At 38.1% G+C, this 25,807-nt stretch overlaps 1 pseudogene; it reads right to left on the bottom strand.

The window, feature by feature from the left end:
• Positions 1-6,116: 6,116 nt before the first annotated feature.
• Positions 6,117-8,028, bottom strand: LOC140634469 (nicotinamide phosphoribosyltransferase pseudogene; annotated as a pseudogene).
• Positions 8,029-25,807: the final 17,779 nt, after the last annotated feature.

Here is a 25,807-nt window from a genome sequence, read left to right on the forward strand (position 1 = left end):
AGTAATAGCAGGGACACCTGTTTTAGCTGAGAAAGGAGCAAAACCTAAGAAGGATTTAACAAGGTGCGGAATATAGGGAATGGTCCAGGCAATCCAAGGAGCCTACAGAGAGGGAAAGCCTCATGACCTCTGGAACCAAGAGGAAACAGAGACTATAGAAGAGAAAGAAGTTGAAAGGAAAGGTGAGAAGGTGTGAAGGTGGCTCCTGGGAACTAATGAGAGAGTAGAGGACAGAGGGGAACTGCCGTGTGAGGAATCAATATGAAAAGTCTCACATCTCCGTTTTCTGTGACGTGGGAACAGAGGAGGGGCACAGACTCACTGATGGAGTTAGAAGGCCAGGGAGGACATAGGCCACATGTCCCTGATGCCAAAGGAACGCAGACTTTTAAAAGAATGGTCGAGGTGATTGTACATGTGGATTTATCTTGTGTGGCAATTCCATTTCTCTGCGCCCTGAGTTGATCTCAAGGTGTCACGGTTAAACAATCAGTAGTCATATTTATAATGTATGTGCCTTCATCTTGGGTCTCTCTATCCTGAATCACTTGGATGCATCTCACAGTGCATTAGTATAGAGCCTTGTCACGAAGGACCCTTTTGATACACAAATCAAGTAGAATGTATGCTCTATTGTGATTACTTAATTGACAAAGTCTCACTAGATCCTAGTGACAAACAGTAAGCAAGGTATTTGAAGTTTCCCAGTTCTTCACAGGAGATGATTTTGGTAATCTCTCTCTCCAGGGTGAAGTCCTACCAGGTCAAAGGAAGCTCTGAGAGACTTAACAAGCCTCTTGAACCAATTGGCAAATTCAAGCAAGCATCACTACCTATTTCAAAACTCACCTTACACATGATATTAACTAGATCTCATACCTGGGGTCTCGGTAAAATTTCTAAGTGTCACACATAGTTTTTGAGCATTACATAATCCAGTTACGTTGTAATAGGCTGTAGACAGGTGTAAGCAGCTCTCCATAAGACCTGGGAAGGGTATGGGCCAGCCATGGTCACTTCTTGTGGGAAAAGATAGAAAAACGTACTCAGCCAGCTTTTCAAAAAGTATTTATTGGCTCACCTAAATGAAAAACCTACAAACTGGTTTAAGATATTGCTTGATTCTGAACTCAAACTTGACCACGCATCTCAATTATGTTTCCTCTAATTTCCTAGCCTTGGTAGGAAAAAGATTATAGCAGTTTCAAACCTCCTATCACCCTTCTACAAAGCCCTGAGGAAAATATGGAATGTTCCTTTTTAATCCCTACATTATGGTAAAGAAGACATTTTGCTTTCCTAGGGTATTTAGTGTTTCTCTTAAAATTTGTATTATTTTTCAGCTTATTGAAATATATTTGATATTTACACATTGGTGTAAATTTGTAAATTTAAGGTATGTACCATGATATTATATATATATATATATATATATATATATATGAATAATTACAGTAAGGTTAATTAGCACATCCATCATGTCACATAATTGCTGCATGTGTGTGTATTGAGAACTTTTAAGATCTATTCTCTTAACAACCTTCAAGTATACAATGTATACAGTACTGTTAAGTTTAGTCAGTTACCTGTTGTACTTTAAATTCCAGAACTGATTCATCTTATAAGTCAATTTTGTACCTTTTAGGACATTTCCCCATTTCCTCTAAGTAGAGCTTCCTCACTTCCCACCCCTGGCCAACAACATTTTACTCTCTGTTTCTGGAAGTCTTGCTTTTTTTAAGATTCCACCTTTAAGCGAGATCATATAGTATTTGTCTTTGACTTATTTCACTTAGCACAGTGCCCTTCAAGTTTATCTACGTTGTTTCAAATAACAGGAATTCCTTCATTTTTATGACTGAATTGTAAATATTCCATTGTGTGTGTGTGTGTGTGTACACATATATATATATATCCCACATCTTTCTTACCTATTTATCCATCAATGGACACATGTCATTTCTATGTCTTGCAATTGTCAATAATGCTGCATTGGGCATGGGAGTACAGGTATCTCTTCAAGATGGTGATTTCAATTCCTTTGGAGATCTGTTTAGAAGTGGGATTTCTGCATTTTTTTTTGAGAAACTTCCATATCATTTTCCATAATGGCTGTAACCATTTACATTCCCAGCAACAGCATACAAGGGATACCTTTCCTCCACATCCTTGCTAATACGTATTATCTCACATCTTTTTTATGATAGCCATTTTAATAGGCATGAGGTGGCATCTCATTGTGGTTTTGATTTGCATTTCCCTGATAATTAGTGATGTAGAGCATCTTTTCATATACCTGTTGGTCATTTGTTTATCTTCTTTGGAAAAATATCTCTTCAGATCCTTTGACTGCTTTTTAATCAGGTAATTTGTTTTTTTCTTGAGTTATATGAGTTCCTTCTATACTGTGGATATTAACCCTGTATGAGGTACATGGTTTGCAATAGTTTATTCTAGTCTATAGGTTGCATTTGCATTTTATTGATTGTTTCTCTTGTGTAGACGCTTTTTAGTTTGATATAGCTCCACTTATTACTTTTTTTTGCTCATGTCACTTATACTTTTATTGTCATATCCAAAAAAAATCATTGCTAAGACAATGTCAAAGGTTTCCCCTCTGTTTGAAAAAGGAAACTAGAGACTAGACAGTGTATTTCAGAATGGTTTAAAGTTCAAACTCTGCAATCAGATTGACCATGGTTCTGGTCCTTCTTAGCAGCTTATAGGCTTATGTCCTTAAGCAAGTTACTTAATGTTCCTGAGTGTTAGCTCTTTATTTATTTTTTTTTTTTTGCAGTGATAGCTTTTTCATCCATAAACAGAAATCATAATAAGCTCATTACCAAAGGACTGTTGTGAGGGTTTACAGAGATTTATGTAGAGTCTAGTTCATGGTATATGCTCAAAATATGCTAACTGTTGTTAACTTTGTGTCTTCAGTGGCAACAAGCACAGGCCCAGAACAGTAAATATGTGTTAGATTATATAGAACCAAATAAGCGATCTGCAACTGTCTAGATATTTGGAATAGAATGTGAGGAAAGCATTAAGAAGAAAGTAAACCACTGCATTCAGTCAACATGTTTTAAAGATATGTCCCTAGAGAAACCACCATGTATTCAACTAGTCAAGAGGAAGTGTGGCCTTTCCTTCATGCTGTTCCCTTGACTAGCTCTCTTTCTTCATCTGCACTTGTTTCTGTGAATTCTTAGGAAATATCTGGGTGTTTTCTCTTCCTGTATAAATGTGCTAAATTTCCTTGAAGAAAGCCCATTCTCTTTTGTCTGTTTCCTTTCTATTTTACAGAATAATTTATAGGGCTTTGTGGCTCAACTTGGCATCTGTTTAATTTTTTAATACTTTATTTCTATCATGACTTATTAGAATAATGAAAGAATGGTAAGTGTGGATTGCACATTTCTTATTCCCTAATTGCTAGAAAGAAAATAGTTAAGGTTAAGAACTAATAGGAAATTTCCTTAGAATCACCCTGCTGCTGCTCAGAATCCACACTAGCTTCATGCCCTTGTGCTCAGTGTTGTTAGGGATGAGGACCTTAATCATTGTCAGTTGTCCTATCCTGTTCAGCCAGTCACCAACTTTACAATATGATAAGAAATTATAAAGTCAAATTGAGAGAGAGAATTGGGGATGGAGACAGGGAAGGAGAGGGAGAGACAGAGACAGAGAATTCCAACAACTTTTATTTCTACATTTCATCTATTCTTGAAGCTTTTTTTGAGGGGGAGGGGCTTGAGTTGCACCAATCTTCATTTTTAATTGCTTTGTTGAAGACAGTCAATTTTTTTCATGGTCCAGCTGATAAGTCTTCACAGTATGTTGGGTTTTGCAAAGTTGTAAATGGCTAATTTATTTTATGTTTATTTTTCTGCCAGGGTTGAAAGGACATATCTGACTTTACATTTGGTATGAACTTTTAGCACCTTTTCGACGACAGCATTTATTTTCCTCACTGATGTTGACTCCACCAGAAAGCTCATGAATCTTAAAAGCTAACATTTGGCAGTTGGTTTTATCCTCCTGTTATGTAGTATATGCAGAGGTACACCTCCCCAGCACTCTGTGAGAACGGAAGAGCTTCCCCCAACTGCTGCACTTAGCAGAAGCCCTCCCTCTCTGGGTGATTTTCTCAGCCAAAGAGTTTCTTCAAAGCTGAGGTCAGGCCCTCTGTCTATGGTCCAGACACCCCCTACCCTGATCAGTACAGGCTTATCAAAGCTGGGCCCTTTGCCTCAAAGGGAATAACTAGAAGAGCCATCCCATTTCTGTGGGATTGACTGAGGCCTTCCTTGGGAAGAAATCTTAGGTAAATCTTTTCTTCCCAATTCTATTTCTTTCTCTTCCTCAAATGTGTTTATCTTTGAGAGAATCCTTCACGGAAATTCTGTGGGTTTTTTTTTTTTTAAAGATTTTATTTATTTATTTGAGAGAGAGAGAGAATGATCATGAGCAGAGGAGTGAAGGGCAGAGGGAGAAGCGGACTCCCTCTGCAGGACTCCATCCCAGGACCCTGGGTTCATGACCTGAGTTGAAAGCAGGTGCTTAACCAACTGAGCTATCTAGGCACCCAAGGAACTTCTGTTTTAATATAGGTTTTATTATTACTTAGATGTGAAGGAGACGATTGCCACTGAAAAGAGAGTTTGTTACTCACTTTTCAAGAGGAGGTGGCCCTCCATACCATGGTGGGCATCAACATAGGAAGCATGGGGGTCCAACCTGGGAGAAGAAACATTACTGGGATTTTCAAGGGAAGGAAGAAATGAGGCAGATTTTGTGAAAATGTCAGTAGACTCTGGGGCATGGAGGCTGCTCTTATTCGCCCAATACCTGGCCCTGGGGTCATGGGTGGTGAGGATAGATGGTTGAGGGTATGGATTCTGGACTGTTAGGTTTGCATTTAAAAAGCACACTTGTTGTCAAGTTGGTTACTATCTCTAGAAATGGGGAGCCCCTCTAGTGTTGGGAATGCCCCAAATGGCAAAACATCAGAATACAGAAAAGGAAAGACAAGGCTAAAACAACTTCCTACTCAGAAATCTTCATCTCAGACTGTCTCCCCAGAAACCATATATAGGGTGTCTTTCATCTTGGTACCCACAGTACATGGTGTGTAGGCTCATAGTCCTCCAAATGGCGTATGGGCAAATGCTTAATAATTAGTTTTTCAAAAGAAAAAAAATCCCTAATCTGTGACATTTGCCAGTTTGCATGGTATAACACTCCCACCATGGCTAATTTCAAGCATCATTGATGTCACTGGAAGTGGAGCTGGGACAAGATGCGTATTGTCAGTCCTGGGAAGCCAGTGGGAGCTAGCTCCAGCATATCCCTGGCACCTCCTCAGGGAGAATGAAGACATTTTTATGAGCACTTTCACCAGCTAGAGTATAACAAAATCCTACATCCCTAGGACTTAATGAGTTTTCCTATAATTTCCTTATCCAACATTACCCACATGTTGTAGGTTTGCAACCTGATTTTCTCCAGGGTTTGTTCTAACATAATCTTCAAACTGTTTAATAACACAAACAATTTTGTTAAGGCCATACTTTATTTAATGATTAATGAATAAAAGGCAATGTAATTTGTTTTCAAATATTTTTTAGATGTGTGCACTCAAAAATCATGAAGAGTTGGAAAGACTCTTAAATCACTAAAGCTTTAAATATACCTTACACAATCTTGTTTGTACAAAAATACAAGTTAAATATAAACATAAAGCCATCATGGTAATTTTATTCAAATCTGTTTTATGTGATCTCCAGTTCTATATAAAAGTTACTCAGTTCTGTTATTTGTGAGATCAGTACCAGATTGAATTACTATCTGTTGGCATAGGGCCCTAAAAAGCTTACTTCGTTATTAATCTTTTACATGATTAAATGCCTTTCCTAATCAGAGATTACCTAAACATTGGGAAAAAAATGAAAAGGGCAGTATGTTTACAAACCAACAAATAATATGGCTGTAGTGTATCACAGAACATAAAGAAATACATCTGTGAAAGAAACATGTATTGTACACACACACAGATGTCTGCTTGCACACATGCCCATACATACACGTGTGCTCACATGGTTATAAAGCAAGACCTAATGTGATGCAATTTCTGGCTCATTCTTTAGTTTTGCATTTTTTCTTCATCATATGTGAGCAGCTCCTTGTCACCTTCCCACTCTGGAAGACAGTATGGAGAAGATTATGACCAAATTCTTCAAGGTATCTTTTTTTCAAGTGTAACCAATTTCTCTGTCATGTCCTTTGTAGAGATAATCAGCCCTTTCTGGGCCTTTTGTGGGGATCAGCACCTGGGTCCTTGAAGACCTTAATCCCAAGGCCATGCACTACCTGAAAGGAAAATTCAAAGGCTACCTTGTTAATTTCTGGAGCAGTGCTCCACCAGCACCAAAGGAAGTATTTTAATACTTCGTTTTTGAGTTTTTTTTTGTTTTTTTTTGTTTTTTTTTGGTTTATACCTTCTACAATCTCACGTGAGGTGTATCTGTACCATCTCCTTGACTAACTGGGATAACATGGCAGCAACTTGTCACCCTTTGAATTCTCAGTAACAGGGAATTCCTTACCTAAAAAATCTAAAATCTTTAGTATAGTGTTAAGAGGATTTCAAGAATCAAGTCTAATTATTAGTGGCGCTTCTGTACAGTTGGATACTATTAAAAGTCTTGAATCTCCATCCCCTGTTTTCTCACATTATGAATGCTATAGCTATCCCACACTATAGAAACAGCCACTGATGAAAGCTGTGTTACTCTATGTGCAAAGAAGCATCTTTGTCATGGTCTTTCCCTCAAGCTGTTGTGCTACTGTGTTCTGCCAATGGAACAGAATAACCTGGAACAGGATCTTTTGTTCTGTATTTTTAATTAGAGCAATCCCTGCTACTGTTATCTGTTCCTTTGAAGTTAACCAAGTGAACAGGCGCTCCTCGCCAGTGAGGTCTTGGAAGGAGACTCCCCTGGAGCCGAAATCACCTAACTTGTATACCATCTAGATTATTGCAAATTTCTAAGAAATATTTGGCCAATATTTTCTTCTGCTTTCTAGAATTTGTAGCCACTGTGATTGGGTACCAGGCCAGAACAAGAACAGCCTCAATCCAACTTGTAAGCCAGTAACACTCTGAATCTGGGTTTTCTACTGTGAAGAGAATATTTCCTCCGACAGTGACAGAACCCTTAGGAACAGCTCTTATTTCTGTTGGAAGATGTCAGTCACGTTTCTTAAGAATGTAGTTCCATCCCTTTTCATTAAAGACACCATCTTGGAAAGTTCACTTATCTTTTATTCTGCAATGTTTCTTCTGCTATTCATCCTACCTAGAGTATTTTTTTTTAATTTTTTTTATAGTATTTTTTTATTTCTGTCCTTTTCCCTTTTATAAGTATGATCAGGGTGTCTTTTATATCTCCCATGCCTTCACTTAGCTCAGTCTTTCTTCCAGTTTGTTGAGGGGAGCAGCTGGAGTGCTGTTGGTGTTTTATTTTTTAACCTAATGGTGGTGGATACTGGTGTTTGCTTTATATTACATTAGTACATTATATGACATCGGTAAATTTTATTTCTCTTTGAAGCACTTCTCTGCATGTGTATTGTATTTCAAAATGAAATGTTAGATGATTCAAGAAATCATATTAGCTCCACATTCAAAACATCCCAAATCCAAGGACTTTTCATCATTTCCACCATTCCTATCTTGATCCAACCTTTTATCATTCCTTAAGTTGCTGATAGCACCACCCCATTAGCCTTCCTTCTTCTGCCTTTGCCCATGCAGTCTACTTTGAGCTCATGGGCTAATGACATGGATTTAAAATACAATTTAGAGCATGTCATCCTTTTGCTGAAACCCAGTGGCCTCCCAGCTTATTCAGAATCAAAGTCAAAGACTTTTTATAGCTTGCATAGCTTTACATGATCTGACATCTTCTTATCTCGAACTTTTTTCTTCGAACTTGTTCCCTCTATATTAACCGCACTAGCCATCCTTGTGTACTTCTAAAGTCCTGTCCCTGAAGAAGGGACGCTAAACTCAAAATTTCCCGTGTCTTGATCCTCTTCCCACTGATAGCCCCATGGTTCACTTCCTTATCCCCATCAAATCTACATTAATACTTTAGCTTCTTTGCAAGACTTTCCTGATGTCCCAGTTTAAATGAGTCTCCTTTCACAGGCATCCATATTCCCTTTTCTATTTATTTATTTTTTGCATAGTACTTACCACTATCAGTCATATTGTATATTTTAAATTCATTTGTTCTTTATCTTCCTCAAACTGAACATACACTCTGTAAGGGAAATTATTTTTGTTACTTTTAAAAAAATTAATAGCTTGATGCTTCAGTGCCTATATCAGTATCTCATGTAAAGTATGTACTCAATAAGTATTTGTTGAGTGAATACTCTTAAATCATTATTCTCTACTTTCAGGTAATTTTTCCTCCTTGAAATTAAAAAAAAAAAGCCTCTATTGTTTATTTCAGTGGCTTGTACATAATGGGCAATTAATAGCTGTTTGTTGAATGAATGACTCCATGCCTAGCTAGTGGCAATGTAGTCCTGTTTTCCTAATGGTTACAGATGGGGAGTAGGAGTATGCACTCTGATGTTCTATTCTTGGCTTTTTCTCTGACTGCATTCAATATGTATGAATATTCATTAGCCGTTTATTTTGGGACCGAAATATCAAACACTCATTTAGTAAACATGTTGGTATGGAAAACACTGGACAGGCCACTGCCGGTTGAAACAAAGACCACATATTCTCCAGGATCCCAAAATATGCCTGCAAAATGAAATGTGTCCCGGCATTGTATCGTGTGCTGCTAAATGTGCATTTGCATATGCAGATACCGGCTTCATCCCACAGATCAGTTAATTGCCAATACAAAGCAGCCACTGAGGACATATTTGCTTCTCTTGTAAAGGCAATACCGTTGTGTGGGCCACAAATGAAATGCATGCTGTTGGATCTGCAGGAATAGTTTTAGAGACTGGACAGGATTACCTCTTTGCTGAAATAAATTAGAGAGCTGTTGCTGTCAGTTCTAAAAGCCCCTGCTTTCTCAAACAGGAAATACTGCTTGTTTTCCATGACAATGTGCGGCTGGTCAGAGAAAAAACAAACAACTCCCTCTTTGCCTCAACCCTGGCACATTTGGAATGACAGCCATCGCTCACCTGTCTTTACTTGTGCCTGCAAGAGCCACAGGGTCCCCGGGAGAAGAAGCAGGGTGACCTTGCTGACAGGTCACAGTGTTCTGTGGCAGTTATGCTGCCAACCTTGACCCTACTCCATATGAGGAAGGTCTCTCTGAAATCTAATGGCCAGCCCTACAAAGGGGACTTAGAAGCTCACTGGCCAGTGTGCAGACTATCATAGAACTCTTTGCCATTTTGTGAAGATCTACTTGAAATATTTGCACAATGTTAGAGTAGGCATGTGATCTAACATCATCACTTTACAGATGGGATAATGCAGGCCCAGAAAAGTGAAGTGACTTGTCCAAAGCCACAGAATTAGTTACTTCCAGGGTAGGATTAGAACCCAGATCACCTGGCTTTTCTTACCTCGGTCTTTCACTGTGTGACTGTCACAGTCATGGGCCTGCCTGTTAACCACACTGGATCTCAAATATTCACATTTTTAAGAAGTCACCCAAGAAGCAAATTAAAAATGTAGATCATTGGGACTTCCCTCTCAGAAATTGTAATTTGGAAAGTCAGAGGTAGAGCCGAGGAATTATGCTTTAGCATGTACCCCAGGTAAATTTAATGTAGATAACATCAGGCTCTATAACTTGAGGAATTTTAGTACTTGACGGAAGGTCAGGGAATATGCATGGTACATATATTAGCACTACCACTGCAGAGCCAAAAGACCTGTGTTTATAGTCTCAGTTTTGCTACTTCCTGACCAGATGTATTTGAACGATTGTATTTTTCAGCCTCTCTGAGTCTCAGTTACCTTACCTGTAAAATGAGAACTCACTAGGATCTTGGGAGAATTATACACACATGTGTGTGTGTGTGGATAAAGCCTGGGGTGCTTTGTGCATAATACATTGTTAATAGATACTAGTTGTTGTTGTTGATTATATATCTTATACTTTTAAATATTCCTTAAGTAGCAAGTGGTATTTTTGATATTTTGAGACAGCAACTAAATCATTTCCCAATTTCATTTACATATGTAAATAATATATGTAAAAATATAGATATATTTCCCTTTCTCTCTACCCTAGTCTCCATCACTTCTCCCTCAACCCCACCATATCTCTAACAGAAAATACCTGTGTAGGAGAACAGGGATGATATCACTGAGATAGTTCATCTCATCTTTAAAATGTTATATTCTCTTTCCTTCCAGTGAGCCTTAACTAAAATGGCCAATTGCATTCAATAAGCCTGGTGAGAACTTACATTTCTGATTGCGAGGAAATATGTTTAAGTAATTTGGACATTTCAGTGTGTTTATTCCCACTTAGGCTGGAGGTCTTTCGGTCCAGTGAGCTTGTCAAATGCAGTGAAAATAGACTCAACCCAGGTTGTCATTTCTATGTATAAGCCAACAGGATACTAAAAATAGTCTACTGAGAGATAAAGTAAATAAGGGCCTCAAATCATCCAAAATAGTGACTCGAGTGCTACTTTATCATCAATTGTCTGAAATAACTTGATTGCAAAGATTCTGAGGCTAGACAGTAGAAATAAACTCAAGTGTGAAGTGACAGCTATGCCAGGGAAAAGGAGATGGATGTCTGAGAATTTTGAGCAACTTTGGGGCTATCTGAGCACTTTAGATAGCACAGATCACCTAGGGATCAGATACTCTGTGATTGACCTTGCATTGTTTTTAAAAAATGTGGAGAGAGGCAGTCAGCTTGGCTACAGTGATGTATTTTATTATTGAAAATGACTCTACACATCCCATCCTAGTTGGTGGTGAGAGCACTAGTAATTCCAGTATTGGGATTGCATAGAAGGGTTTCTCTTTTTTTCTTCTAAAAATTTAGATAGGGAGCATGGCAAGTGAAAATGGGACCTTGGCATTGAGGAAGGCCAAGTTTTGAAAACAGTTCCACACATCCCAGATGGGTGAAGTTGCTTGGGATTTTGAAGGTTCTGCTTCCTCATCTGTAAAATAAGAGTCCATTGCTGCCCGTAAAGGGTCATTTATGAAATTTATGAAATATATATATAAAATTTTTAACATGTAATTTAATTATGTAAACTCCCTGAATATAGGAGATGATCAATAAATGCTTTCTCCTTCACAGCAGGATTAGTGGTAATAAAAATATTAGAAGAAATGGGGCACTTTTCAGAACAGTGTCCTAATTCTCCTTTAATCTTCTGTCTGAACTTAATATCCAGGTTTTTTGAATTATAGCTGACTCAAAAATGAGTTTTCTCAATGGAAATAAATAAATGATGAAAATGTCGAAGAGAAGGAAGAGATTCAAAATAGTCTAGGATATTTTAAACACATGAAGACCAACAGGATTAATAGGCCAGAATCCATGCGATATATGATTATACCTCAGATCTGTGCTTATTATTACGTATTTTGAGCAGTAGGAGGTAGGGGTCTCCATCTGAATCTACTTAAAAACAGATAATAAATTTCAAATGTTTTTATCCATTGATGAAACTCTCCAATGCCAAGACCCTGAGCAGAGTTTTTAGATGACTAAATTACTACCAATCTCTCTCCAGACTGGTAGACTAGGAATGAGTTCCAAGGTTCCGTGGGGGTCAACTGAGCCTTTGTGAGTGCACCTGACCTTCCTCATGGGTGCTCTGTGGTCCTGTTGTTCATCTTCCCTTGGACCCATCAAACTTTGCTGGTTGGAAGGAGGTAATAAGCTTATTTAAACTGAGGTGTAAGTGACCGATGGTGTTTTGTAAATATTCTTAAGTCAATTTTTTTGCAGATTTGAAGAGGAATGAATCTCTGCATATTTAACACTGAGACTTAAGTGATGAAGAATTTAGTGCATACAGTGTCAAGCTTTTTAAAATAACCATTTTCACACACATGCACAAAGGTGGTATGCTGTATACTTATTTGTAAACTGCTCTTGTATACTGACCATTTTCATTTCATTATATTTTTACATCATTATTATATCATGTTACCATTCTGAACTTGTGTTTCATGGCTGGAAAGGTAATTTTTCCTAAGACTTGGCTTCTGAGAGCTAACTAGAGATTAATATTTTCATACAGGAATACTTTCAGAGTTTCATGACAAACTTCTTAAAGTTCTAGAAGTAAAATTGCCAGGCCATATGGTACGCAAATTTTTAAGATACAGTGACATATTATCAAAGTGAAGATTACCATCCAAGTTAAAGAGAATGAGCACTTTCTCAGTGTTACTCTCACTGAGTATCATTATTAAAAGCAATCTAGAGGACATGCAAACTCACAGCATGTTTTTTTACCTGACTATATGGCCAATCGATGGTAATGATGGGATATTATTGCCTACTCTGTTGAAAGCCTATTTTGTCCTCTGTTTTGTTGCCAGCAATGCCCCTCTCACAGCTAGAGTCAGCAGCTATGAACATCTGCAAGCTTGATAAGAGCACCGTAAGAGTACAGTGAAGGAAGCAGGATTCTGTTTCCCTCCAAGCTAACAAAGACATAATTTAACAATTTCTGAAGGCCAATGCAGTGACGCAACCCCAGTGGGTTTCCTTTAAGAAGGAAACCGCATGTGTTCACGTCTTTCTATTTTGAGAGTGCAATAAACACTTACAAATAATGTGGAGATGCTGCTAGAAATGGAATGATTCAAAGATAGGGCCTGTACCAAATGTCAGTGTGTACAAAAAATCCAATCACCATTATAATCAGATAAGGCCTCTTTCTCCTGTGGGCAATAGGTTGTCTTTATAGATACCTTTTTTTTTTTTAAGGCTATGAAAAGCAAAATCAATTCTTGCTTTATTTTTATCTGAAATACTTATGAAACCATTTTTACCCTTCTGTAATCTGAAGTGGAAAAACCAAACTGCAATTGCCTTTTTTTTTTTTTTAAATGAAAGCACATATAATTAATGATTGCCCAAGGTGGTACTGTAACTTGGAGATAGGTGATTTGCTCTGGCTCCTTCAATTCTTAAAGAACTGTTCTGATAGGGGTAATTGGATATAAACTCTAGCATCATTTTGTGATGAAATAATAGCAAAATAAGATGAAAATCATATAAATGCTGAATGGATTAGGTCTCCATTGTAGGCCTTTTGTCTCTTGCTACTTGGAATGCTCTTCCTTCACCATTTCCATCCCACACACCATCCATTTGGTGATGACTGTCAATGTCTATCCCTGACCCAGAGCTCACATTTTTAGCTCCCTGGATATCCATTTGCTTCTTGACGTGTCAGCTTGCAGTTCCCCAGTGCCCATAGAGCATGGCAAGTCTGAAATCCGTAAGTGTCTCCCATAAAATGGATCTTCTTGTAGCCTGCCTGAATGAAGGCAAAGAGCCAGAGCCACCTCATCAGCAAATCTCCTTTTTTCCATCCAGGTATATTAAATGCATCCATTTCTTTACCTCTGGCCCTTGTCAGCTACTTCCTCTTGCACCTGCACAGGCCTCCTCCCTACAAACCACTGCAGTTAGTATCTTCCACTCTCAGGCTCCCTGCCCTATCCCATCCCTCCCCTTGACAGGGTGCCCCCCAAGAATGGTAGAAGTAGTCTTCTTAGGCCTCAAACATGATCATATCACCTCCAACTTCAAAATGTTCTAAGGGATTCTCATTCATTTATGATACTGGAAATGTCTTAATGAGGCCTACACAGGCATTATTTTGCACTATAATCTGTCAGTTTCTTATGCTAAAGCCATGTTATCCTTCTTCTGATTTCTCAATTGTATCATGCTGTCACCTGACAGAAGTTTTTGCACACCTGCCCCCCGTAGCCTCCCCTTCCCCTAACCCATGACAAATTTATCTTCCTTTCCATTCTGTTTATTCCTCGTCATTCTTCATTCCTCACTTCCGGCATTGTTTCCTTGGGAAAACTTTGTCTGACCCACCAACCTAGGAGATATTTCTCTAGTCTCTGCTCTCACAGAATCTCCTTTCCTTCCCTCATATTAATTAGGTCAATTTTGTAATTACACACCTGTTTTGGGGGATTGATTAATGTCTGTCCAATAAGCTCTGTGAGAATGGACTATATTAGTTTTAGTAGGGCTGCTGTAACAAGTTACCACCAATTGAGTGACTTAAGCAGATACTGATTGTCTCACTGTTCCAGAGACTGAAGTCCGAAATCAAGGCATTGGTAAGTTTGGTTCCTTCTGAACTCTGTGATGGCAGGATTGCTTCCTGAGTCTTTGGCTTAGAATTGGCCATCTTCTTCTGTGTCTTCACATCATCTTCCCTCTGTGCCTATCTGTCCAGAGTCCAAATTTCTCCTTTCTATAAACACACCAGTTATATTGGATTGAGGCTTATCCTAATGACATCATCTTAACTAATTATATATGCATTGATCCTATTTCTCAATAAAGTCACATTCTGATGTTCTGGGAATTAGGACTTTACCACATTTTGGGAGACAAATTCAACCCACAGCAGTTGCCATGCCTGTTTTGTCCAGCAACATGTCCTCAGTGCTTAGCAGTGTCAGAATCATAAGGGAAGAGGTAAATTATACTTCTTAGCATTCACGTAGTCACACTTTTCAGAAGCAGGCATTAGGGATTTAACGTGGCAGGATAATTCCTATATTTTTTTCTCTTCCTCCATCTTTACCATAAAGTTTTATTTTTCTAAAAAAAGAATGTGCCGGGGTACTTTCAAAGAGAATTGTTGAATACAACATCATGTAGCTGAAATTTTTACCTGAATTCAATGATGAGACTGCCCGTTTATGGGAACTCAACAAATTTTTATGTAAGAGAAACAGGGTGGATGAGGTTGATGGCAGAGATGGGGAGGAAACTCTATTCCAAGTGGCTTTATGGATTTGAAAACACAGCCTGGAATATGAACAGAGAGGCCTACTGCTCTCCGTGCCTGAGACCTCAAATGTGACTTGGCATTCTCCAAAGATTGCTGCCACAAATCTTCCATCCCAGTGCTCTTCTGCACTGTGGTTTTGTCACTCCCACACAGACACTGTCTGTCACTCCACACCCTTGAACATGGGCAGGCCCTGTGATGACCTTAAACAATCCAGTGTGGCCAAATGGACACTGTGCCACTTTGTGCTTTCACCTGGCCCAGCCATTTTCATTATTTTCTCTCTGAAGTGCAGCACATGTTAGAAGTGCGACTATCCTATTGTCAGAAGACCAAGCCTCGTGGAAAGGCCCGTGGAAGATGTGAGGCTACGTGGAGAGAGGGAAGGAGGACAGGAACGATGGGGTGCCAGATCTGAGAGTAATGAGGCCATCATAGATTCCAGCCTGGTTGAGCCTTCACGTGACTCCAACCCCAGCTGCTGTCTAACTGAATCCTCATGAGAGACCATTGATCAGAACTGCTCGGCCGACCTGAGTCAACCCTCAGGACTGGGAGACAGAATAATCAATTATTGTTTTAGGATAATTTTAGGGTGGTTTGTTATGCAGCTGGAGGTAAGCAGAACTGTCAAATGAATATTAATGCCTTGCATATAGCAGGTGCTAAATGTCTTCTTTTTGGTGAACAGATACATTTGTCTCCAGGGTCCAAAGAGAATGGACTTAAAGAAAACAGAGAAAGGAAGCTTTTGTGCAAGATGTGAAACACCTCCTCCTATAAGTTTCCTGTCAGAATGTTTTTTTGTTGCAAAGCCTGCTCCACTGGAAGGCTTTCAAGATGCTAAGAGAGCCGACCTTAAATGTTTCTTTCCACTGTCAGGTCAGGCAACCAGCTCAGACCTCAGGAACCGCGGAGGCTTTCGGAGGGAGTTCTTGAATAGTGAGAATGAGAGGTGTGAAATAATTGCTTGGTTGGCAGCTGGAAACTGAGAATTTTATTCCTAGAAAGTGTTAAGATTTGAAGAGAAGGCATTTAGCCACTTGAATTCAATGTCTCATCAAAGTGTTACCCTCTTCTCTGCCCCTCCCCTACCCAAAACCCAACCTCCATCTGGATCGTTTCACTAAGTGCAATGTTTTTATATAACTAATCTGAGTGATGAACAGTCTGTACTTGGAGGCTGACCGCTGGCTAATTAGCCTCAAGTTGCCTTCATTTTTGTTGGTTTAAAAGGCTAGGGTGGGTGATAGAGAGAGGTAGTTATTTCTTTATTGATAAGTTTTGCATAGGATTAAGAGAGCTTCGTGCATCAAAGCAGACTCTCGCTTATAGAAATAAGCAAATCTCAGATTTTTTTTAAAAAAAGAAACCCCACATGCATAGTTGTCCAAGTATAGGAAAAATCTTTAGGTTGGAGCTCTCAAAAATATAATTCTCAATACTTAGGTGTGTACAGACACACAAACACAATCTTATTGTACATCCATACCCTTCCTCATACACTGTGTGTGCACACATCACACACAATTACACACATACACATATCTTCTAAGAGGCTAGATTTCAACTTTTCTAGCAACACTCAGACAATCCACTTTCTATCTATTTTATGCCGTTTAAAGATTAAACCAGTATACCTGTTGGTATTCAAGAGCCACATAATTTACAGTTTATATCCAGACTAGGTAGTTTTCAAAGAATATACCACAATTATATTTACAGGATTATCTCTTGAGAAGTGTGAAAGAGCTTAAAATTTCCCACATACACATTCTGCCTTTTAAAAATTGTTAGACAGGGACACCTGGGTGGCTCAGTGGTTGCGCAGCTGCATTTGGCTCAGGCCATGATCCCAGGGTCCTGAGATCGAGTGTAGCATTGGACTCCCCCAGGGGCCTTGCCTCTCCCTCTGCCTATGTCTCTGCCTCTCTCTCTGTGTCTCTCATGAATAAATAAATAAAATCTTAAAAAAACAGAATGGGCATAAGTTGGACAGTTAAACAATAGTCCTTTATAATCTAAGCCTCATCAACTAGGCTATTTTATTGTCTGTACATTAGAAATCATCAGTGTGCAAATGTCTAACCTAGGAAAATATTTAGAATTGTCTTATGTTTCTTCATTATAAATGTGTAACCCTTTAAAGTGTCTTGGACTAGTGGAGCACGAAGGCCCAACACTGTCATACCACACGTGAGTGATGAAAAAACTAAGCTCATTTAAAAGAAATAATGATGATTAGTTGACCAAGCAGGGAAGGTTTCATAAGCAGGTATTCTGCAAACTCTCCACCTGCATTTTTCTATGGCTCAATATTCTTCTATTTTAACTCATAACCTTGGGATATATATTCTCTTTTCTATAGGTAGTACATCAGATCTAGGTAGATAGAGAGATAGATAGATATATAGATAGATATAGATAGATATAGATATATATATATATATTTTTTTAACTATCAATGCAATCACTGTTGCAACACATTCTTGGCCAGTTTTAGGTACTCCATGTCTCATGTTGTCAAGCTTCAGAAGTAATCTTTCTTTGTACTTTAGGCGTTAGGTGATTCTGAACCCTAAGGGATGTGAGGAGTAGCTGAGAAGACCTACTATAGAAATAGTAGACATTACAACCCACCAGTCAGAGAGCTTTGTTCTGAGGTTGTCGTGTGTTCCTCAAATGCATTTCCTGCATTCCAGAGCTGGATAAACTAACCTGGGCTGAAAAGTGCATTCTTTTTTTTTTTTTTTTTTTAAGATTTTATTTATTTATTCATGAGAGACACACAGAGAGAGGCAGAAACATAGGCAGAGGAAGCCCCACAGGAACTTGATCCCAGGCCCCCTTGATCACAACCTGACCCAAAGGCAAACCTTCAACCACTGAGCCACTCAGATGCCCCCTGCAAGGTGAATTCTGAAGGACTTTGTGCTAGGTAGTTTCCTTTTACAGTTGACATTAGCTACAGAAATACTCCATCTTGGAAATAACAGTCAAAGAGAAGATTCAGTACCATGCTACTGAAAATCAAACCTCTTCTTCAGAGGCTCCCAAACAGTTATCTGTTAGAGAGCGGATGCCAGAGGGTAGTCTGACCTATGAGTGGGACACTGGGGTCCAGCATCGCATCCTCAGGCCTCTGGTTGTAGAATGGGAGGCCTTGGACAGATAGATAGGGTGCTCTGAGGCTTCATCATTTTTATCAAGGAAACAGATCTCAGTGCTCTATACTCAAACAAGGAGGATTTTCATCCCATCTTAGTCAAGCCCTCTTCTCCTTCCCCCTATTTTTTGGTCTGAGTAAATTTATCCAAAAGAAGTACCAGAAGTTTATGGGCTTACATTCTGGAGAATTATTCTTGGTTTTGCACTTCTTAACTTCACTGTGCCCATCACTTCATTAGATAGTAAAGAGGAGGCTGGGAGCTTTGCCATCAAAAAGAATGAGATTTGAATCTCAACTGTGCCCTATTTGTAAAATATGAATAATAATGTTTTCCCTAAAGTAGCATGCTTTGGATTGAATCTGATGATTCACAAGGGCTCAACACATATTAATAGTTTAATGAACTACTATTATTGTTGATTTTCATTAGCCTATTGTAGGGCTTATAATATTTTTGTAATAGAAGAAAATATTTCTGTGGTCTCAACAACACCAAAGATTTCAGTAGTAAGAGAGATTACTTAAAAAAAAAAAAAAAACAAAAACTGGGATCCCTGGGTGGCGCAGCGGTTTGGCACCTGCCTTTGGCCCAGGGCACAATCCTGGAGACCCGGAATCGAATCCCACATCGGGCTCCCGGTGCATGGAGCCTGCTTCTCCCTCTGCCTATGTCTCTGCCTCTCTCTCTTTCTCTCTCTGTGACTATCATAAATAAATAAAAATTAAAAAAAAAAACTAAACTAAAAACTGTACTTTCCCCAAGTATAAAAAAAGTCCATATTGTTTTCTAATTACAAAGTTAATATATGCTTGTGGTAAAATTTAAAAAGATAAAGAGTTAACATGGTAGAAAGTAAACATCTTTCATAATTTTATAGCTCCAAGATTGGGGTTTAATCTTCTAGATTTATTTAAATGTATATTCACACATACATGAAGGGATGTAAAGAGATTTTTTTACTCTTCTTCAACTCATCCAATTTGGTCTATAATATGACCTAGAAATTTTTGTATGACATCATACAGAAAAAAGCCATTATTTGTAAACTCTATATTGTCTCACATTACTTTAATAAGCTATAATTTCATATATTATAATCTGGACATTAAGATGATTTCAAATTTATAGCAATCACAAATTATAACATAAAAGATACATACTAGAGAATGGCTGCCAATTTTTCTGATCTTTTAACAGAATTAATAAAGTAGTTTTAGCTGTATTGGTATTAAAATTCTTTTTATATTAATAATGAACAAGATAGCATTTTAAACATTTTAAAGCCATTTGAATGCTAGTACATATTTTAAAGGCCAGAGTGTTCTTTGCCCACGTCACAGCAAAAGTTTAAGCACATATTTGCAGGATATATCTTAAAAGACAGAAATGTGTCAAAATGAGATAAACGAAGATATTTCAATGACATTTACCATCAAATGAAGTAGACATTACCGTGGATGTAGGAAAATGGAGGCACTCAAGGCATATATTTTGAGAATTTAAGGAGAAAAGGTGACTCTAGCCAGTCTTCATGATAAAAGAAGAATGGGGAATGAGAGGGTCCAAATAAAAATGAATTCCATTGTGAGAAATGGTTTTGTTTTCTTTTAATTCTCACAAATAGTGAAATACATGTCAGAATGCATGATAAATCTTACAAAACAGACAAAGGATCAGGAACTGACTATAGATAAATACTGTGCCAGTTTTCATCTTAAAAGAAAGATTTAAAAAATCATAAACTAGCAAACCTGATTGTGATCACAAAGAAAAATTCACACATGGCTTATTTACTGCTAGACTCCTGAGCATACGGAAAACAAAGTGGTATCGACTGGGCACCCATAATGAACAAGTCATATTATTAATAGTCTAGTTTTTAAGTTGTCTTTCTAAATTTGCAGATGATATGGATTTCATCAATACAGTTTATCAGAGATATCAGTAAAGATTTTGACAAATCCATTCTTGCTCTACTATGGGTAAGATGATGTGTGAATTACCAGATTTTTAAGTCCTTTAGAAGAATGACTCTAAGGTCATTCCTTAATGTTTTTTTGTTTTTGTTTTTGTTTTTATGAAGCTTCATCAGTTACTTGGAAAAAGGAAAGGTGAACTCTATTTTTTTTCGGATGACTCAAGGCTAGGGAGAACAAATGGGTGTTCAAATCAAGACTTCTTCAGAGTGACGTGAAACATGATTGGGAATTAAAAACAAAAGTCATAACCATGAAATCTTACAGTTTACTATTATGGCCAGCTTCCCCTTGCTTCCATCATACTGTTGATTTCAATGAAGGCACAGTTCCTGTCCAGAGAATCGCAGAAAATTTGAAATAACTGGCTATAGTTTTAAATACATTAAAAATAAACTGTTCAGCCTTGGGCAAGTTAATTAATAATTTATCTTGGATATAAGCTTGAATTCCCAGTAATACTTTTTATATAAAGTAAAATGCTGACTACTCTTCATTTTTCCTCTCCTTTGTTCCTATCAGAGTATTTATTGAGAGCCAACTTTATGAGGGTCCTATGCTAGATGCTATAGAAATATTTTTCAAAGGTAAGTTAGACAAGTAAGTGCCCTGCCACTAAAATTTAGAATTATATAATTTTGGTCACTCAGTGTATTGTACAGAGTAAGAACTTCAGAATAAAAAAAATATTCAAACTGCAATTTCCATTTTTCCACTTTCCCTAACTGAGGTCTTTTTGGCAAGTTACTGAAACTGTTTTTTTTTTTAAGAGATTTATTTGTTTATTCATTTTAGAGAGAGAAAGATAATTTTTAATTCACATATCTCTATTCTTCTAGTTATAACTTTATATCATGGAAATTTCCAAACATACACAGAAATAGACAAACAGTACAATAAAACTTTATGTGTCCTTTTTATACCTTCAACAATTATCAATAGGTTTTGCTCTTAAGTAATTCTTATTGGTTTTCTTAGTTTATTTATATCATCATTATTTTCTTCTCTAAATACTATTAGGCTTTTGATTCCTCTTTGACCCAAAAACTACTGAGGACAGACTGAATAACAAAGTAGTTAAGTGTACACACACACACACACACACACACACCCGCCACCCACCCCACCTCCAGCTCACAAACATGGTAATTAGACTCCTTGGTTTAAATCCCACATATAAATTACTAGCTGGGTAATGTGACACATCTTATATAATCTCTTTCTTGCCATAAGCTTATTCACCTGTAAAATGGTAATAATAACAGTATCTACTTAATAAAGATTTTGTAAGGATTAAGTGAGTTGATTAGATAAAAATCTCAGCATGCTGAAAGTATGTAGTAAACATTCAGTAAGCACTAGCTATTATTATTCTAATTGCCAAGTTATTTGAATTGATTTGTTTGTGCTGCTCTTATTAATTTGTGGCTTTATGACATTGATCATGGAGAAAGTAGACTGAAGCCTGACTTTCCTTGATTCTTGATTTATTGATTGAAATTATGCTTCTGGAATAATGCAAGGCAATGTTCTGCAAATATTCTATGGGCTCCTTAAAAGAGGGTCTATTCTTAGTTTATAGAGTAGAGGAATTCAATGGATAGCTATACATCAGCCTAATTAATTATTTCTCTGCTTCCACATTTATTTATTACCTATTCGATCTTTAGAAAACTGAAGTCTTTTAAAATCTCCTCTAATACCATACTTCGTATACCTTTTGACAACTGTTTTCTTTTCTCACATAACCAACTAAGTGTCTCAAGGGTAGATATAAGTCACTTTCCTGTATGCCCTGTTCTTATCTGTTGGGTGGCACTGGTTAGAAACCTCAGGATTGGCCAGTGACATTCCATTCATCTGAAATTCCCTTCCCACTTTCCTTCCCCTGGATAAAAGCTACATGTCCTTAAAGTCTTAAGTGCCCTCACTCCCTCATATACTAGGTCTTGGTTTTAAGTGATCACCGTAGCATCCTGTGCTTTTCTTTCTTATCACTTGTTATACAATTATAATTCTACAGTTGCTAATTACTTGTTAAAGTCTAGCTACCTCCATACTGTGAGCTCATGAATGATGGAACATTGTCTCTTCTGTTCTGTGCTCCACACAGAATTTAGCCACAGAAGCTTCACACCCTGGCTTCCCCCCCACCCCCACATTTTATTTTATTTATTTATTTATTTATTTATTTATTTATTTATTTATTTACTTTTGTATATTTTTTATTGGATTTCGATTTGCCAACATATAGTATAACACCCAGTGTTATACTATAACCAGTGCTCATCCCATCAAGTACCCCCCTCAGTGCCCGTCACCCAGTCAACCTGTCCCCCTGCCCACATCCCCTTCCACTCCCCCTTGTTCGTTTCCCAGAGTTAGGAGTCTCTCATGTTTTGTCACCCTCTCTGATATTTCCCACTCATTTTCTCTCCTTTCCCCTATAATCCTTTTCATTGTTTTTTATATTCCCCATATGAGAAAAACCATATAATGATTGTACTTCTCCAATTGACTTACTTCACTCAGCATAATACCCTCCTCCAGTTCCATCCACATCAAAGCAAATGGTGGGTATTTGTTGTTTCTAATGGCTGAGTAATATTCCATTATATGTATAGACCACTTCTTCTTTATCCATTCATCTTTCGATGGACACTGAGGCTCCTTCCACAGTTTGGCTATTGTGGACATAGCTGCTAGAAACATTGGGGTGCAAATGCCTGCCATTTTGCTGCATCTGTATCTTTAAGGTAAATCCCCAGTAGTGCAATTGCTGGGTCATAGGGTAGCTCTATTTTTACTCTTTGTGGAACCTCCACACAGTTTTCCAGAGTGGCTGTACCAGTTCACATTTGCACCCTAGCTTTGAAGCTGAACAGCAGAGTCCTATTTCCTCAGTTTCAATGCTAGCTTTGCCATTTACTAGCTGTGTGTCTTTGGGCAAGACACTGAGCTTCTCTGGCATTGGTTTTCTTATATATAAAATGGAGATGGTTAACAGTATCTTCCTGATAGTATCATTATAAAGGTTAGAACTAGTCGTATGAATAACTGAGGGAAAATCATTCTAGTCAGAGGGTTCAGTAAGCCTCTGCTGTAGAAATGAGCTTTGGGTATCTGGGGACAGCAAGAAAGCTGGAGTAACTGGGGTACAATAAGCCAGAGGGAAATTATTGTCAATTTTGTATTGTAGGCAATATAGTAGGAGAGAAAGAGGAGACAGAATGTACTTAAAATCCTGACTGCCACATAGCAGGCACTCAGCAAATGGGAGTTGCTAGTGTTGTGACGGTCGTGGTTTTTAGTTATTGGAAACAATGAATAATTTTTGAACAAATAAATGAATGTTTAAATAGAAATGAATATGATTGCTCTCGGGGAGGATCAAAAAATTGGGGCACAGGATGATTAAGGACCTTAATAAAATCCATGTGCCCTTTGCCCACAGCAAACAGGTAGAGTTTGCAGACAGAAAGGTGAGTCTGATTTTGCTTTTAGGAAGCTGCAGTGAACTGTAACATGAGGTCAGAAGAGCCACCTGCTTTGAAGGAAGTAAAACTAAAATGTATTTGTTGACTGGATGCAGAATGTATTGTTTGCCTTTGGAGTCCACTGTAAACATTTCCAGTAGAAATTTGTTGGTGAAGCCTAATGGTTACAGTCTTCATCTCTTCTTTGCTGGGTAACACACCCTGCTTTTCTTTGGAGTTACCGTCTTTCTCCTCTTTGAGTATTTGTGATGCTAGTGGGCCAATGTCTGACTCAGGTCTGGCCATTTCACACATTTGCATGTCTTATTGACAAGGTCAAAGATGGTAGGATACCAATTTGTTTTATCACAAGCCAATTCTGGACCTTAGGATGCAACTATTTAAGGGAAATACTCTTTTCCACTGGATATGATAGAATCCCGAAATTGACAATGAGTTTGTGGCCTCAGGAGGAGCTTCAGCTTAAAATGGAGACAGGAAAGAAGTCAAGGTCTAAAGACAGAATGACTGCTGAAGACATCATTGAGCACCTACATACACCAAATAATGCCCCAAGCTTTGACATAATTGATACAATAAATTATACTTAAGTTCTTCTGTCACTTACAAAAGAACAAGTGTCTATTGGAAGAGAGGTTTTAAAAGATGGATAATATTTAGGCATTGAAACAAAGATTATGGAAAATATGAAAAATACTTAAATCATCCTAAATGCTAAACAAATGTAAGATTGCTTTTTATATCACCTGCTGGGCTTGGCTTTAAATATATGGGCTTTGGGAGTTTTTTGTTTGTTTGTTTCTTAACAGAAGAAATATGGGTGGGCCCGCTACATGATAACTGAACTCATATCTTTTTCCTTAAGCACTTTTCCTTAATACACTCTTCTGCTTCCCCCAGTCACTTAAAAACTTCAAAAGAGATAATCTCAATGCAAAACTTGTATCAAAGGGAAACAGGCAAGGTAGGCTTTAGTCAAGCTGATTGCACTAAGTGAGAGAGGCCAGAGCTGGGTCTGAAATCAACTCTGCTCAAACAAATGATAAGAGTTTTGAAATCTAGGATTGAGGGCTGGCCAGGGCAGAGGGTAGGGTTGTGATAGGCCATCCACATTTGCTAATTGGCCTCACCTGAGGAGAAGGAAACATGATTGTATCTCCGTGTACCTTTTTTTTTAAGATTATTTATTTATTTATTCAGGAGAGACACAGAGAGATAGAGAGGCAGAGGGAGAAGCAGGCTCCATGCAGGGAGCCTGATGTGGGACTTGATCCCAGGACCCCGGGATAATGCCCTGAGCCAAAGCCAGACGCTTTAACCACTGAGCCACTCAAACGTCCCTCCATGTACCTTTTAAACTCAGAGCAAGGGATGCACGCAGTTTCATTCCCTACCCTACTGTGGACACTTAGGAGATGGGGATGCAAACCCCATTAATGTTTACATTTCAAAGGCTCCTAGGTCCTTGTGAAACACAGTCCCAAGTGGCAAGATCCAAAGATTTGTTTGTTGAAGGAACAAAGAAAGAATTATAATTACAAGTTTTCTAAAGAAAATGCTTCAGGAAAAAGGAGGTTGGCAAGAAAAAGCTTGTCTCATTGAGCTGAGGGAAATGTGAAGGCAGTCTTGGTCAACCAAAATGAGATGCACTGAACATTTCCCCAAGCACTGTCTTTGTGTGCTCAGCTAAAGCAGTTGCATAAATGAATCTAGCATCTTTTCGGATTTGCTCACTTTTAAAGCTATTGGAACTGGATCCCTTTCCTTGGGAACATAAATTGAGCCTCATCTTGGATGCGACTCTTGCAAGATTAGACTGGTGACAAAGACAGTTTGTTCTCCCTGGATAGAAATTTCCATACAATCCCCACCTGTGGCACTGAGTAAGTAACTATTTTGCATAGTCATTGCAAGGACAAGAAAAAATAAGTAAAAATACACATACACACACACACACACACTCACAGGAGTATACAACTGACACCTCGTAGATACTCATTATTTATTGTAAAGAGTTACATTTTTGAATTAAAGACTATAAAGAACTACATGATTATTGAAACAGGTTGTATACTGAGGTCCTTGGACTGAATTTTGCCTACAGACACAGTTTGTTCTATCTGTATGGCGA

This window comes from Canis lupus, chromosome 5 (assembly GCF_048164855.1).
Source record: "Canis lupus baileyi chromosome 5, mCanLup2.hap1, whole genome shotgun sequence".
In the NCBI taxonomy this organism is placed as follows: domain Eukaryota; kingdom Metazoa; phylum Chordata; class Mammalia; order Carnivora; family Canidae; genus Canis; species Canis lupus.